This window comes from Harpegnathos saltator, unplaced genomic scaffold (genome assembly GCF_003227715.2).
Source record: "Harpegnathos saltator strain DR-91 unplaced genomic scaffold, Hsal_v8.6 scaffold293, whole genome shotgun sequence".
Lineage (NCBI taxonomy): Eukaryota > Metazoa > Arthropoda > Insecta > Hymenoptera > Formicidae > Harpegnathos > Harpegnathos saltator.
Genome location: NW_020230087.1, coordinates 1 through 15,253, shown reverse-complemented (window position 1 = coordinate 15,253; position 15,253 = coordinate 1). Strand labels below are relative to the sequence as shown.

Genomic DNA, 15,253 nt, shown 5'->3' with positions numbered 1-15,253 from the left:
TTTGTCTTCTTCGGGTATAGGAAAAAGAGAAGAAAAAAGAAACGGCGGAGGTCTACTCTCCTTCAAGTTTGGCTTGGAATTTGGCGTGCCTCGGAACAGAGCGACTTTGTGTACGACGCACGCACGTATTGCCACACCGTGTGGCACGATGTGATACAGGACTTTGACTGCTTCCTTTCGCTGAGTGTTGTCACGGGAATCCATGTCAACGTCGATTCACTTGGTCATTCGTTGTTCCTTTCTAGATTATAATCAGCATCTGCGGCTTAAACAGAGACGGCGCAGATTTAGTTGACCGGATTTAGCGCTAACCGGACGTCAGTGAAACCGGCTCTAAGTTGTACCGACAGTTTGAGTTAATTGACCCCGGATCACTATGTGCTCGAGCATATATGTGCGTACGTGTATGTGTGTGCGCGCGTGTAAATTGAATGGAATTGAAAGGAAGTTGTTCTGTAGAATACAATTTCTGATCTTCAAAAGCGAGAATCGACTTCAAATTTGTTCGGCTCCCATCTATTTTCCTTGCTTCTCAAACACCACTTTGCGTGATGGAATTGGACGAATAATTTTGTCGACTTGTGCTGCACAGTAGTTCAATATAGAATGTCTTGTGGTGTCAAGCATGCAATAGGATCGAATTTACGTTGTATTTTAAGAGATCAAATGTTTCCCCTTTTAAATTTGTCGCTGCATTGATATGCGTTGGGACAAATTCTTCTTTCAGTGCTCAGGACGGTACAAGGAGATGTTTAGAGCGTCATTCGCGGCAATTTACTCACAGAGTGCGTTCCCTTTTGTTCATTCCTTTCGACGCAGGATAGTCTCCGCTATAGAAATCTCCGTTCGAGAAATCTAATCTACGATTCTGCAATATAGATTGTGCGGGAAAATTTTTTCGATCCAAGTCGGCGCTAAATGACTTTGCCGCCAGTGCGCGTTTTTCTTTTCCATTATTATCTTTTTCTTTTTTTTTTTTTGTGGAAATACGCAGAGATACTTTTCAATCGCAAAAGTTCGTTCTGATCAGAATCTTACCAGGATCTTACCGAAAATATTTAATTGCGACCGAAAACCGATCAATCATTCGTATCAAATCGAATGGAAAAAAATGAATACACAAAAGGATAAAAAGTTTACTTCATCTTCGCGCAATGTGTGTATGTGTGTGTGTATGTGGGTATGCATGGATGTATATGTGTGTGTGTGTGTGTGTGTGTGTGTGTGTGTGTGTGTGTGTGTGGTACTCGTGAATTTTACTTCTCTCCTCAGCGATTATCTCTCGCACTTTGTGCGCTTCGCTTGACTTCGTTTGTAGAATGGTAACTCGATGACTTTGCACACTCTTCTCGCGAGGAGAGACACACGCACACACATCTATTCAGCATCGATTTGTAAATTAAGAGACGCATTAAAGGAAGAAATGTGCTACCATGTCACCGAGTTGTTTTACTCGCTTACCACTGAACGCGCGCGTGCACTTTCTTTATCTTTCTTTTCTTTTTGTTGCAAATGCGAGACGCACGGATCGAGATCAGATGATGATTTCGCGCAGATGTTAATCTTGGTTAATGTGCCAATGTTAATGGCGAATTCGTCCGGTTTCAATTCCGTAACAGGTATATGACAATTTTTCGGTGGTGTCGTCGCTGTTCGCGATTGAAATTGCGGACGAGATCTCGAGCGTGAAATGCGTTCCAGCGAATCGTCGCCTGTTTCCTACGGCCCATTTTTCTCTGTCGCGGCCGACGACGCGACAGAGAAACATGAAACGTACGAATGCTCAATTCTGAACGCGCTCATCCGATCGTCGGTGTGCTTTTAACATTGTACGCCATTTCCAGCTCCTTTCGCAGCTTTGTGAGAAGCCGGTTGTCATTTGTTGCTGAATTAGCTGGTCAAGTCCGGTCTCTTAACCGCACTGTTGTTGCGCTTTGAAAGATGTGCTCGTTTGAAAAATTCTGCCTGTAAACGTCGATTCTTAACTTTGTCCCAAGTGGAGGAGAGAACCGCAGGTGAGAGCACGCAGACTGTGTGCAGACTGAGAATCCTACGACACGAAATATGTTACGCGATTCTTCGGTATCTCGGCGGACGGAAGTGAATCAATAATCCAATACAAGAGCGCGTACGTATAAATAGCCTGAGTGATATATAAAAGGATAATGTTTACGCGTCCGCGAGAACGTTGCGTGTCGTAAACGTGCGCGGCTCGAGCGCTTTTGTCATCGATAATTCGGGACAGATTGTTGAATACGTAATTAATTTTGCTGTACATGCACGTAGGTGTGACTGTGTATAATGCAGCAATCATCAATTTTCTACCTTCTACTTGTAATCGCAAAAGTTGGAACAAGGAAGACATCGTTGTCTCGGCTAACAGTTCTCGGTTTACAGTTTCGTAGAACATCGAAAAGAGGGTTATGTCAAAGACGACGATATCTATACTCGCGCGATTGTACTAACGCGCGTTTATGCTAACCTACGTGGGATGCGTGATTTCCTTTGGTTTTGCCTCAACGCCAACGGTTGCATTATTTTTATCCACATCCGGCAAAGTCTTGAATATATATCTTTTTATTATTATTTTTTTATTAAATATATATCATTTCGGACAAATATAAGGTTGATATGATAATTGCGAAGCGGACGGGGCGTGTAAGCGCGCTAAAGTAGTTACGAGCCTCTTACAGCTGATATGGTTACCTGGTTTGATATTATCATAATTTTCAAACATTCCACTCTCGGTGCGCTCTCTCACGCAAATTACTCGACCTGCAATATCCATTTCCTCTTGATGCTTATGAGACGTGTCTTTTGTATAACGCGTCTTGGAAATTATCTTCCGCGATAGATACCGCCAGTCGCGCGCCATCGCACGCGTCGGTCGGTAACAAGAGGCAAACTGAAAGATGCTGAATGTATAGATGGCGACTTGATAATGCTCCGGCGATGCATTCGCGCGTTTTCGTCGCAAGTGCAATTATTAACTGTGCATATACGTCAAATAAAAATATAAAAATATATATGTAAACATTTATATATTTATTCCACGCGAATTATTATGTTGTATAATATTATTGCACGATATTATTGAATAGAGTATTTGTACTTTGAAACTTTTACAGCCTTTGTGCGAATATTACTCATTTTCTGCGTCGACAGATACAAATTTACTCGATATATTGTAACGCGCGTAATATATATATATATATATATATATCAATGAATACTCACAACTGTGATGAAGATTCAACGTTAGTTTCGAACTTGCCGCTAGACGAAAACGGTAATAATCACGTGATCTCACCGTTCCAATAGTGATCGTGCTGTTACAATGGAGCGGAACAATGTGTTACAACGAATCTCAAATTATATTGTTTGAAAGGCCGCAGTTCCAGAAGTATCAGAAGTATCAGAAGTATAAGAGAAGTATCAAAACTTCAAATAATGAAATCGTGCTACATTATTCATGACAAGATGTCAGAGATAAAAATGTAGTCTGCGTGCTGCTCCTTACTTCGTGTAGAATCAATGAAGAAAAGAGGCTAATGAATCAATGTGCCGCTGGAGCTCGCGAAAATTGCGAAACGAAATAAAACCGCTATGTTATAGTACGAATCTTCGAGTTCATCACTCAACAACAAGCGCGATATACAAGCGCGTAGTACGTGGTGTCCAGCTGTGTGCGATATGCCCGGAAATCAGGTCCGTAGATGACGAGATGATGGAGCAAGTAGTGGAAGTAAACTAAGAAAAACGTCCAAAGGGAGCACATACAAAATTGTTAGACTGAGGTAAGAAAAACTTTTTCTGTCTTCTTATAAAGAAGGATCTGCTGTAAAAGAGAAGGGGACATTTTTAAATGTCTACATCAAACTCTTTTTTCTATTTAAAATATTGAAATTGTATATACACCTGGACAGAGCGCGCGCGCGCACATAATGTTCTGAAATTATCCCCATGTTTCAAAGGTTGAGTTTGCACAACTACAGAAGCTTCAACCGTCAAATAAACTAATCTGATTGGTCCATTCGTTGCTTTGAAGCATTCGTAGCGTTGAATGGACTTTACCTCAAGGTGTTCTGGAAAACGTTCTGGGGTGCGCTGAAGACGCACCTATAGAATAGTTTCAGGACGTTTCTCATTCCCCATCTGAATAATGAACACGAATGCAGGAAAGTTGTATAGTTTCGAAAATAATATAGAGACTGTAGAATCTCACGAAGAGTTTTTTTTCTTTTTTCGAGATTCAGGAAACTTTCTCCCCCTTCTTCCTCTCTCCCTCCCCCTTTACTTCCTTCATCTCTCGCTGCATGTCCGCGACTAATTCTAATACAATAAATAAAACATTAGTCTTAATTAATTCGACGGCCCTGGCCCTACCCCGTGTCGAATGTTTATACTGGATGGAGCGACGCGGGCAGCGCTTACAGTGCGCATGCGTAGCTCCAGCTGGCGCGTTGGCCGGTCCGTAAGTAGTCGATGTCGAAGTCTCGAGAAGGTGCGATCGTTTGTGTTTCGCCGCCCCTTCTTTCGCACCCTGCGCGCTCGTGTATGTGTGTATTCGCACGCGAATCGAATCGTACGCACGTGAGAGACGAGACGGAGATAAGAGTGTGTGTTGCTATCAGCAGTGTGACCGCAAAGTGGGAACGACGATAAGGAACGAACGGGGGGCGTCCGTCCATCGTCCCGGTCATCGTCCGTGTTGAGGAGGAGTGAAGGAGTTAGGCGAGCATCAAGTAAGGAAATTCAGCGCGACCGACGAGACTCGTCGTGTCCCTCGTCGTCGTCCCCCTTCTTTCTCTTCTTTCTTCTGCTTCTTTCTCGAAAGGAGAACGAACCGTGCGTTTAACAATTAACAATAATCGTGCGATCGAGCCGGCGAGAGCTGTCTGCCTTTCCTTTCGCGGTTGACCGAAATATCCAGTCGTGCTGTGCGATAGACGCCCGCGGGAACGCGCATCGAATTCTCGTCACAAAGGTCGCTCGTTACCTTATTAAGCGACCGATAGGGCGTTTAGGAAAGCCGCTCGCCGCTGGTGGTCGGCGACGGGGCCGGAAATCGGGGCAAAGGTGAAAGAGGAGTCGACAGTGATAGAGAATGGGCCTGCTCGTTCGCTCGCTCGTGAACAGTGGCACAACGGTGGCGTCTCTCTTTCTCTCTCTCTCTCTCTCTCTCTCTCTCTCTCTCTCTCTCTCTCTCTCTCTCTCTCTTTCTCTCTCTCTCTCTCTCTCTCTCTCTCTCTTACTCTCTCTCTCTCTCTCTCTTTCTCTCTTACTCTCTCTCTCTCTCTCTCTCTCTCTCTCTCTCTCTCTCTCTCTCTCTCTCTCTCTCTCTCGTCTCGCACGATCAGCGAAGAAACGCGCTCGTTGCGGCGTTGCTTCGCGCTTATTTTCGGCCTGTAACGTCGTCGAACGGAAAAAAATGCTTCCTTCGCCTTGTTTGGTGATCGCCTCCGTTTTGGAGAAAACAAAATCCACGCGATCGTGTTATCTCTCAGATAATCTCTCTTTTTTTTTGCTTTTTGTCTATTCCGAGTATCAAAACTTGGTCTAAATAAGTGTCTTGTTCCTCGGCCCGAAAAGATCCCACACGATCGTAATTTTGGCAAATTCGTGAGAATATTTTTTTTTTGTTCTTTTAATTTTTCTTCTCTCTTGTGAGAGAAATTGTCGCATGATCGACGGCTTGGACGAAGTGTGACGCAGAGTTGAGAAATATCGGTAAATATTAGCAATAAGAGGACGTGTAAAAGAAAGTAATGATTGTTAACATTTGGCATTATCATGTCAATCTACGGGCGGAACAAAAGGTTGACAAAAAATTAGGTCGTTTCTAGAAAGAAAGGTTGTCACAAAAAGGGGGCACAAGCTGACGTCTCATCGAATTCGCGGTAAATCCGACCCTGGCTAGATGACCAAAATCTGCTGGTCGATAGCCTACTTGCAACACTGGCATTCTCAATTTAACGTTAAAACGTCGGGGGAAGGTCGGTCGATAATTTCGGAATTGTCCCGCTAGCTTTCGAGGTTGCTGCTGGGAAAATCGACGGAGAAGCACGCACGCATGTTACGTGGAAAACGGTAATTTATGCAAAAATTCCTCTATACAAAATTTCTTTGTTTCTTTCCGATAACAAGTCAAATTGTGCCGTATATAAATTTGATAATTACAACGATCAAGTACAACGGGTGATGATCGAAATGATGATTTTGTCAAATCGACGACGATACAAGCAGATGCCATTATTCAGAGGACGCTCACGAGCGATAAACCGATGAAATATAGAAACGTAATGTGCATTACAGAACACATTGTCTGGTAGAGTTTAGAATCGAGAGAGCGTCGGGGAAGGAGAGAGCGACTGCGTTTGGTCGCAAACGCGATTTTGCGGCATGACGTTTTGTTCAACGCTTGCGATGTGCATTTCATTACGCGCCGATACGTCCGCCGATACTCGTAATAGATTCCGTCGTAATCAAACCGTTTGCGACCGCGTGTGCCCTTTATCGCGAGGCGGGAAATAAAGATAAACAGCGACATCGGACGTCGTGGAACGCGCAAGCAATTACTCTCGTTCTTTCCTCGAAATATCACGCACGCTATCCGATTATTGCTGCATTCTTTCGTTTTCTTTATTTTTTTCAAGTATATACGCGTAATATATAGGTACAACAAGCGGCGAAATTATCGTTCATTCCAGGAACGTACGTTTCGTTCTCATTTCGCGCCGTTTCGAACGTTAGGTTTCCGTCATCCGGAGAAATTCCGGTGCCGACAGCTGCTGCGACCTTTTAATAATAATGCGTTTATATCTAAACTTTGTCGTTAGTCGATCACTCGGACGAATCGGACGCGAAATTGTTGAAGCGATTGTTGTTATGCGAGTTTGCATGAATAAGGAATGTGTGACTCGAAAAATATAGTCTCGACTCTATTGTGACCACTTGTCGCAAAATATGTAAGACGTTGATGTATATCTTTGGAATGCGTGGCACATAGGTACTGTCGGTACTGTCGTTCGTATATATATATATATATATATTTCTATGGAATTCTCGTAAGATAACGACTGATAACCGGCGATAAGGGCCGCGATAATGTTTACAGATTAACGATAAAGATTATCTGATCACTGAATCGACCGTAAAAAGTTCACGTTGTCCGATGTTTTATCTCACGTGCTAATATGTGCTTTTCAGGAAGGACTGACGAGTTGCGCACTATAGCTCGTTCGTTGAGAAAATTTATTTTTCCGATATTCTATCACGGCACATTCGACAAATTGATGAGAAACACATTCGGAAATGTGCGTTTGCGAGAGCTCGAAATATTGCGAAGTTTTGCGGATCGTAAGAACCACCGAGTCGACAGAAAGAGAAAAAGATATATAAATATATATCACTGTTTGGTTGTTGGCATTCCTTGTACGCATTAGCATAATTAGCGATCGAGAATGTCAGAATGATAACTCCTCAGGGACACGCGTTCGTCGAAACAAGCAAAAAATCTCGACAAGCGTACAAGAGCCAGTGCTGGGATGGAAAAACAGTTTTGTCAAAGTTGCCAATAGATCGACACATCTGCACTGTCGCGTATCTATTTAAAATCTATCGAGCGATGAATTGAGTTCAGTTCGAGAAACAAGTCATTCTTCCGAACTCGTCCTCAGGGCTCGAGGGCACGATTGACCGTGCGCGGTCGAATTGTCGTTTTGCCAAGTAACGCGAGCAACTTCGAAATGCACAGACGCAGACGAGCCTGAGAAGAAAAGAAAAGAAACGCGGTTTTTCCATCTCTTAATTAAACGTTGATCCTCGCGCAGTTCTCGCAGGAAGAGACCCCGCTTCCTTCTTCCCTCCCCTCTTCCCTCGGCCGGTAGCAAGCGGTATCACGCGCTCGCGCTTTCCAATTTCCCTCGCAGCTGTTGCTCCGGCAGCTGGCGGCGTGTGTCGTGTTGCGCGCGTGCACATGCACGCACATTGTCGTTATCGTCGTTGTACGTGCGATTCGATTCGACTCGACTCGACTCGACTCGACTCGACGGGGATCGATGGGGTAACCCGGCGTCTTTCCATTGCAGCGCCGAATCCGATAGTCGCGGACTCTGCTTGCCTGCCTCTGCGTGCCTGTCGAGAGCGTGCCGGAGGAGACAGAGAGAGAGAGAGAGAGAGAGAGAGAGAGAGAGAGAGAAAGAGAGAGGGGTTCATCCAGACGGAAGACGGCGACCTGGAAGTCACACACCGATTGGCGAAGAAGCCTCTTCCCGAGTCTGTTGCCTCGCGTCTTTCTTCGTCATCGTTGTGTTATCTACGAGGTTTGTCATCAACGTAGAGATCGAGAGACGTGATCGCGGCTCGGAGCTGCGCGCAGAGTCGTTTCCGTAGCCGCGGTTCCAGTCGCAACGTTCTCGAGGGACTCGAGGGACGGGAAATCACGAGAAATGGAACGACCCTCGCCGATTGTCGGTCTCGGGCTTGGTAGAGGCCCTTGGTGAAGGCTCGTGTAGGCTGGCGCGTGTCCTTGGAGGTCGCAGGGATTATCCTGGGTGAGCAGTAACCACCAGCCGCGCGACGGAACGAATGTGCAGGAGGTCGGAACGGGAGAATGCTCGGTCGATCGCGCTGGACATGGGATAGGTGATACATCCCGCGTTGACGACGATGGGGCGGTAAATCGAGCGAGTGAACGCAAAATGGATTGGGCGCCTCGGATCAGGTAGCCGGTAACGACGAAGCAGTCGTGTGGCCACCGCCAACCACCAAACAGAGGAAGACTCATCGGCCCAGTTTCCGTTCCGTTGGGCGGCTCGTTTCTCGCAAGTCGTTCCCTTCTCCTCGCAAGGATCCAGCCCCGGATCCTTGGTTAGCATTCCTGAAGACTGCCGCGACGTGTTCGTCCTATCTCGCAAAAAGTCGTTTGTCTCATCTGGTTTTTTCTCTTTCCCTCTTTTCTCCCTTCCCTCCTTTCTCCCACCCCCCCTCTTTCCCTCTCTCTCTCTCTCTCTCTCTCTTTCTCTCTCTTTCTGCACTTTCTATACTTTACTCTATCTTTCCCTTTCTAAAGAGGACCGACCCGATCTTTGTGATTTCTTTAAGACTGTTTCACTGTTTGCACCCTTGAGTCATCGGGGAATTCACGTGACCGACTCTTGCCCTCTCTCTTCTCTCCCCTCTCCCTCTCTTTTTCTCTCTATTCTTTATCTCTATCCATCTATTTTTCACAGTACAGCCTGGCTCATCCGAGAAATCATTGTCAAAGTTCAAGAGGTCACGCGGTCCCTGGTGCGGAGTTCTCTCTCTCTCTCTCTCTCTCTCTCTCTCTCTCTCTCTCTCTCTCTCTCTCCCTCTCTCTCTCCCCCTCTGTCGCGCGCGCATACATAGACGTATAAATACACGTGTGTTCGACCGGTTTCTCTTTGGGAGTCGTCAGATCGACTAATATAAAGATTGATTCTATCATCCTATGTCTAATTCACTCGCTGAATCGACAAAGAGAAAAATATAAACAATACAGAAAACATCACATATCCTTACGCATACATATCATCACGAGATTTTATCCGATTCAACAGTCGTCGAAGTGCGCTGGACGGTTACGGTGCGACGAGTAGACCGAAGACTAATAAATATTGTGCTTGCTCTCGAGCAGATCAGATACGTGCGGAAGAAGAGAAATATGTGCAAATGTGTGCACATGTACATGGTAGAAGAAGAAACTCTCCACGTTGCCTAATGTAGGTGAGGGACACGAGGACGTGTATATGCGTCGCGACTAAATCTGTGCAAATTGGAGCACATTCGTTTCTTCTGAGGATCAAAAACCGACGTGAGAACGCGAATGCTGGACAATACGTTGAGATAACGAATCGTCGTCGTCGTCTTCTATCGAGTTCGATCGCGATTCGTGTATTGGCGTACGTGCGAATATTCGGTGATGCAAAGTGTGATAAGTGTTGCTCGTGCATGAGGACGTAAGAGAACAGGATGGGTTGTGGACAAAGCAAGATCGGCAACATCTATCCGAAGAACAAGAAAAACAAGAACAACAGCGCGAAGAAGAACGGCGATTCCATCCGTGAGTACATTTCTATTCCATTGCATGGTCAGTGATTACTAGAGCCCGTTTTTTTTTTTTTTCTTTTGCATGAGTTTATGTCGTATGTACGTATGATGAAAATTTAGCAACGTAAAACAAAAGCGATCTTTTACAACCGATGACGGACGTATCCAGGTCGTTATCAGTGACAATAAAATTGGACCGATATGGACTTTTCGGAGGAGGAAAATTCTCGACGTGAAAGCGTTTCAGTTGACTGACATTTTCCTTCATCCAACGCTGCGCCCGCTTTTTGCGATCTTGAATAATGCGGGATTGTCACGTCGCAAAGTTAAACTGTGCGGACTGCGACTTGGAAAAGCGCGCTCTGAAATTCGGATGTGTCTTACGATCGGATTATGAATTAGTCGTATAAAAGGCGTTCCAATGGACGCGAGTAGCCCGGTAACGTAGAGTGCCGAGAGACGAAGCAAAAGTTCATTAAAATTTCAACCCTTCGAAGTGCAACTCGTGGGGGTTTAAGTCCTAATTCCGTTCGCCATTGGAATTTCTGCCCGACGGAATCCTTTGAAGCGCTTTGTACTCCCCACTCTATCTCGCTACGCATACGCACTTGTACGTTTTACCGTGTATACCAGAGACCCTGGTATAATTTCATTTTCCTCGCTAACGCAAAAATTTTATCATTGCACTTTGCACGGAATCGCGGATTTTTTTCCCAACGAAAGAAGAAACAAGCTGAGTCAGAGCTGTTGGTCAGAGCGATCGGAGCAGCCGCGCGACGCAAACGCGTGCACGACGAGTTGCTCGTAAAAAGTTAACGTTTATTTACATTTTTTCTTTTTATACGCTCGTGTCTTTGCCGGTGGATATTTTTGCGATGAAAACGACCGACCGGTTACTTAATACCTGTTACCTCGTATACGAGCTACATATACGGATTTATACGGAGCATCAACGGTGATTCGTAGTATATAACTTACAACAGCGCGTGTTCGCGCTGAGAGACTCGGATTTCGCTGCAGTCTACCTCTTTGAGGTTTCGTAATAGCCGTGTGTTTTTATAAAACTCCGCGAACGACATATCTTTTGTGCAAGTATAAAACATTCGTGTCAAGTGATTCATCAACAACGACGATGTGTTGCAATTCAAGGAGAACATATACATAATACGCGCGCATTATATTAAACGCGACGGTGAGCTTTTCCTTTCAAGACTCCTCCAACCTCCAACGGCCAACCGAAAGACTGAGATGCTTGGTGTTACATGATTGCACGATCGCAGCCGTGTGTCGAACGCGGCGCTTATCAATGACAATATGATTATCTCGAGATTCTCGAGTACACGAGCATTTACTACTCGCGAAATCGCGAAGAAAAACAACGAGCGATCGATCTCAGTGATCGATTCGGGGTGTTTAGCGTACAACATTTTACAATCGACGACGTGTTACAGTCTTGCGACGAATCTTACGGCCGATTAAGTCAACTACGATATCTGTCTCTACTACTGTCTGATCTAGATTATAAGTCGCAACTCGCGCGTCTGGTAAAATTTCATACCGGTTTCGTCGCGACCACGCATGACCACGCACACGTACGCATGTTCTTCTCGATCGATTCGTAACACGTTATACACTCGAGGCGAATTAAAAAAAACGGGTAGGGTCGTTCTCTTTAGATCTTCGTCGAGAGCTGATGTGTGTTGCCCCCGTGACACAGGATTGACATTTCGCTCGGGGGTGCGTCTCGCTAGTTGACCGACTATCCGCAATGCTGGACTAGCCGCCGAATTTACGAAGTTTCACATTCCGTCGCGCGCGTATGCGACCGTAGCCGGTGGCAAGTTTACGGTACACTTTTCAATAAAACGATGCGTTTTTACATCACTCGGACATTGATCATTTTTATGCAACTCGCCGGAGATTGCGCGTAGAATTCCCCATTTCGTTCCAGACAATTTCTTCCTTTTTTTTTTCACTCTTTTTTTTTTTTTTTTTTTTTTCATTCCGCATGTCGGCGGACGCAACACTCGAGGCGACTACCATTGGCGTCTCGTCTCATTGTTCCTGTATTATCGAAGAAAACGCAGAGGTAACGGATCACCAACATCAGATAAGATCCGCATACAAAATCCCGTCGCTCGCGTCGTCGTATCCGTCGCGTACGGTACGACTCAGTCATCGCGCGTCGCAATTCACTCTGAACTGCGAAATAATCCGACGTATGACTCGCAGCAGCAGCGTAAACACAAACGGCCGCGGCAATGTGCATTGCAATGTGTTTGTCCGGACACACACTCTCTCTCTCTCTCTCTCTCTCTCTCTCTCTCTCTCTCTCTCTCTCTCTCTCTCTCTCTCTCTCTCTCTCCCCCTCCCTCTCTCTCTCTCTCGTAAACACGCAAAAGAGCCGAAAAACGCTATTATGTCACGTATCAATAGGGATCATTGGCGCGGAGGGAGGCGAGGGAGGGGGGGGGGGATGAAACGTGCACACGTGCAAATTGCGCGCATGTCGTACATCATGCACATCACGACAGTTATATTCCTAAATTTAGCTTCGCGTCGCGGAAACAGGAACTTCGACACGCGTGTTGTGCATTCTGCACGGACTCGAGATTCATTTGCGCGGATACAACGTAGCGCCAGACGCGTGTCCCTCTAATCGCATGCCGGAACGTGACTGCTTGTTTACCGGCTACAACGTCTGCGAGCTAAATATACATTCGCGATAATACTGATATTCGTACATCCATAAACGTGCTCACTTACGCGTACTCCGAAAGTCCTTCTTTCGTTTGACCTATATTCCGCGTTGATTAGCGGTTTCCTTATCGTTGATAAGCGCGATTTAACGCGATTTGTTTTTTCTATTCGAGGAAGTTTGTTATATATTTATGTTGCATAACGAATTGAGCGAATCAAAACTCGCGTAGAAATATAAATCGCCGTTTTATACTTCGCGACAAATTAGCTGGAACGATTAAATTACTCCGCCAGGCTTATTTGTTCGTTTAAAAAGGTATTGCGTTAGCTTTATTGTTATCAAGTCAAGGTACAAATGGATTTGTCGCATTAAATATTCGTTTGCAAAAATTTAATGTTGCGCACGCACATGCATTTATAATCGAACTTGATCGAATCGAAAATATTGACGACACGCGTTGCTTCCGTTTAAAATATACATGGTAAATATTTGCAATTTTATATGTACATTTAAACGAGCCGTAGTGACTGGGCGGGGAGGGGGGGGAGGAGCAAATTCGCAGGTGATATCATGTGAAGCGATGTAGCTACTTTTTCTAAAGATTATGACTCTCGATATCGTCTTTGCGGAAATTCTCCCGCTAGAAAGAAGGAAGAAGAACTCTCTCTCTCTCTCTCTCTCTCCAATCATATTCCGCAATTTTTCGTTATGGAAAAGGTTAAAAACCATGGAAAAACGTGCGGATCTCTCCGCGGCGCCCACGCGTCTGTGTGTGTGTGTGTGTGTGTGTGTTTCATAATATGCTGCTCCAACCCTTTTCGCGTTGAAGCAGCGCAGCGTGCGTGGTCGTGCGTGGTCGTGCGTGGTCGTGAATGCACGCACTCGCTCGTGCGCGGGCGGGGAGGAGCGTATGCCCTCCTTCCCTTCGTTGTACACACGCCGCGCCGCGCCGCGCGCCATCCGGCCGTTTCCGACTGGGTAAACAAGACGAGCCTCAAGGACCCCGAGGCCGATATTATCGCGCTCGGTAGTAGAGTGCAGCCGGCTCGGACGTATGTCTACGTCGTCGTCGGCGCGGCGTATAAAAGCGGCGCTCCGTCCCGCCGGCGGCGTCTGTCTCGTGTGGCGATTTGCAGAGAGCGCGTCGTGCGACATCTTTCTCTCTCGCCAACGGTCTCGTTCGGTTTTTATCTCCGTTTCTCTCTCTCTCCCCTCTTCTCTTCTCTTCTCTTCTCACTCTTTCGCTCGCGTACCGTGCGACGTCGGTTTCCGTTGCGTTCGAACGCGCGGTTTTGCGCGACGCCATTGCGGTTGCTTTCGGTTGCGACGTGAAACGTGCGCGCGGGGCTTTGCCTGCACGCACGGCTCCATCGTCGTCGTCGTCGTCGTCGTCGTCGTCGTCGTCGGTGGTGGTAGTGGTGGTGGTGGTAGTAGTAGTAGTACACGAGCGCGAAACGCGCGCGGTTTTGCCTGCGACGGTCTGCGCGTCGCGATATCGTCGCGGGAAACGACGACACGCGCCAGTTCCTATGATCGGGTGCAGCAGTGAGAAGAACGTGTTACGGAAACGTGGTCACGGCTTGAGAACGGTGTTACCGCGGAGCGCGAGTTTTCCCGCTGGCGGAACGTCGGATTATCAGAACAAGCAGAAGGGTGCGAGGATGTGGCTGAAGGTACTAAGGCAGAACATATCTCATCTGGCGCGCAGAGCGAAAGGTAAGGGGTCGAACAGTCGCTGACGCGCGTTTTGTTATTCGAGGGTAGCGCCCGCGCCCGAGAGAGACAGAGAGAGAGAGAGAGAGAGACAGAGAACGCGAAATGGCGGGAGCTTTTGTTTGAAACGCTCGTGCCCCGGACAAAATAGCGTCGGTGGTCGCGCGGCGCATCGAGTACGCCGTCCGTCGAAACAAATCCCGGAACCTTTTTTTTTCTCTTCTTTTTCATGCGAATCTTCCATCTTTTCCTTTTTTTCGACGACCTTTTTATCAAAGTTGAGCCTGAGGCTGCGAGCAGCGTGCAAGTGATGAATAAAAGGGTAGGGGAAAAGAGAGAATCCCTTGAAATTATTTATTTTTATCGCCGAACCAGCGTATTGATCAATCGACGCGCTCATCACGCGACCACCTGATGATTAATTTTTCAATCGCGTCAATATTTAATCTTTCGTCCAGTTTCATTCGATACACATTTTTACACGACACTTTTGTAGCCGTGAGCGGTCTGTGTAAATCGTTTATTGAATTTTCTGTCTGAACCTTCCATACTCCCAACTGTTGCTCAAACGTGTTTTCAAGACACGCGCAATATACGTTTCGGGATTTTCTATATTTTTCGATTTCTTCATACGTACGTTCTGCTTTCCATTTTCACGTGAAAGCGGGAGAGAGGGAGAGGGAAGGGGGAGAAGAGAGGGGAGAGAGAGAGAGAGAGAGGGAGAGAGGAGAGAGGAGAGAGAAGAGAGAGAGAGAGAGAGAGAGAGAG

At 46.3% G+C, this 15,253-nt stretch overlaps 1 long non-coding RNA gene across 1 annotated transcript; it reads left to right on the top strand.

The window, feature by feature from the left end:
• The first annotated feature begins 4,450 nt into the window (after positions 1-4,450).
• Positions 4,451-8,781, top strand: LOC112588778 (uncharacterized). The gene is made up of 2 exons (XR_003113040.1): positions 4,451-4,745; positions 8,091-8,781. It is a non-coding gene; the product is annotated as an uncharacterized LOC112588778 (long non-coding RNA).
• Positions 8,782-15,253: the final 6,472 nt, after the last annotated feature.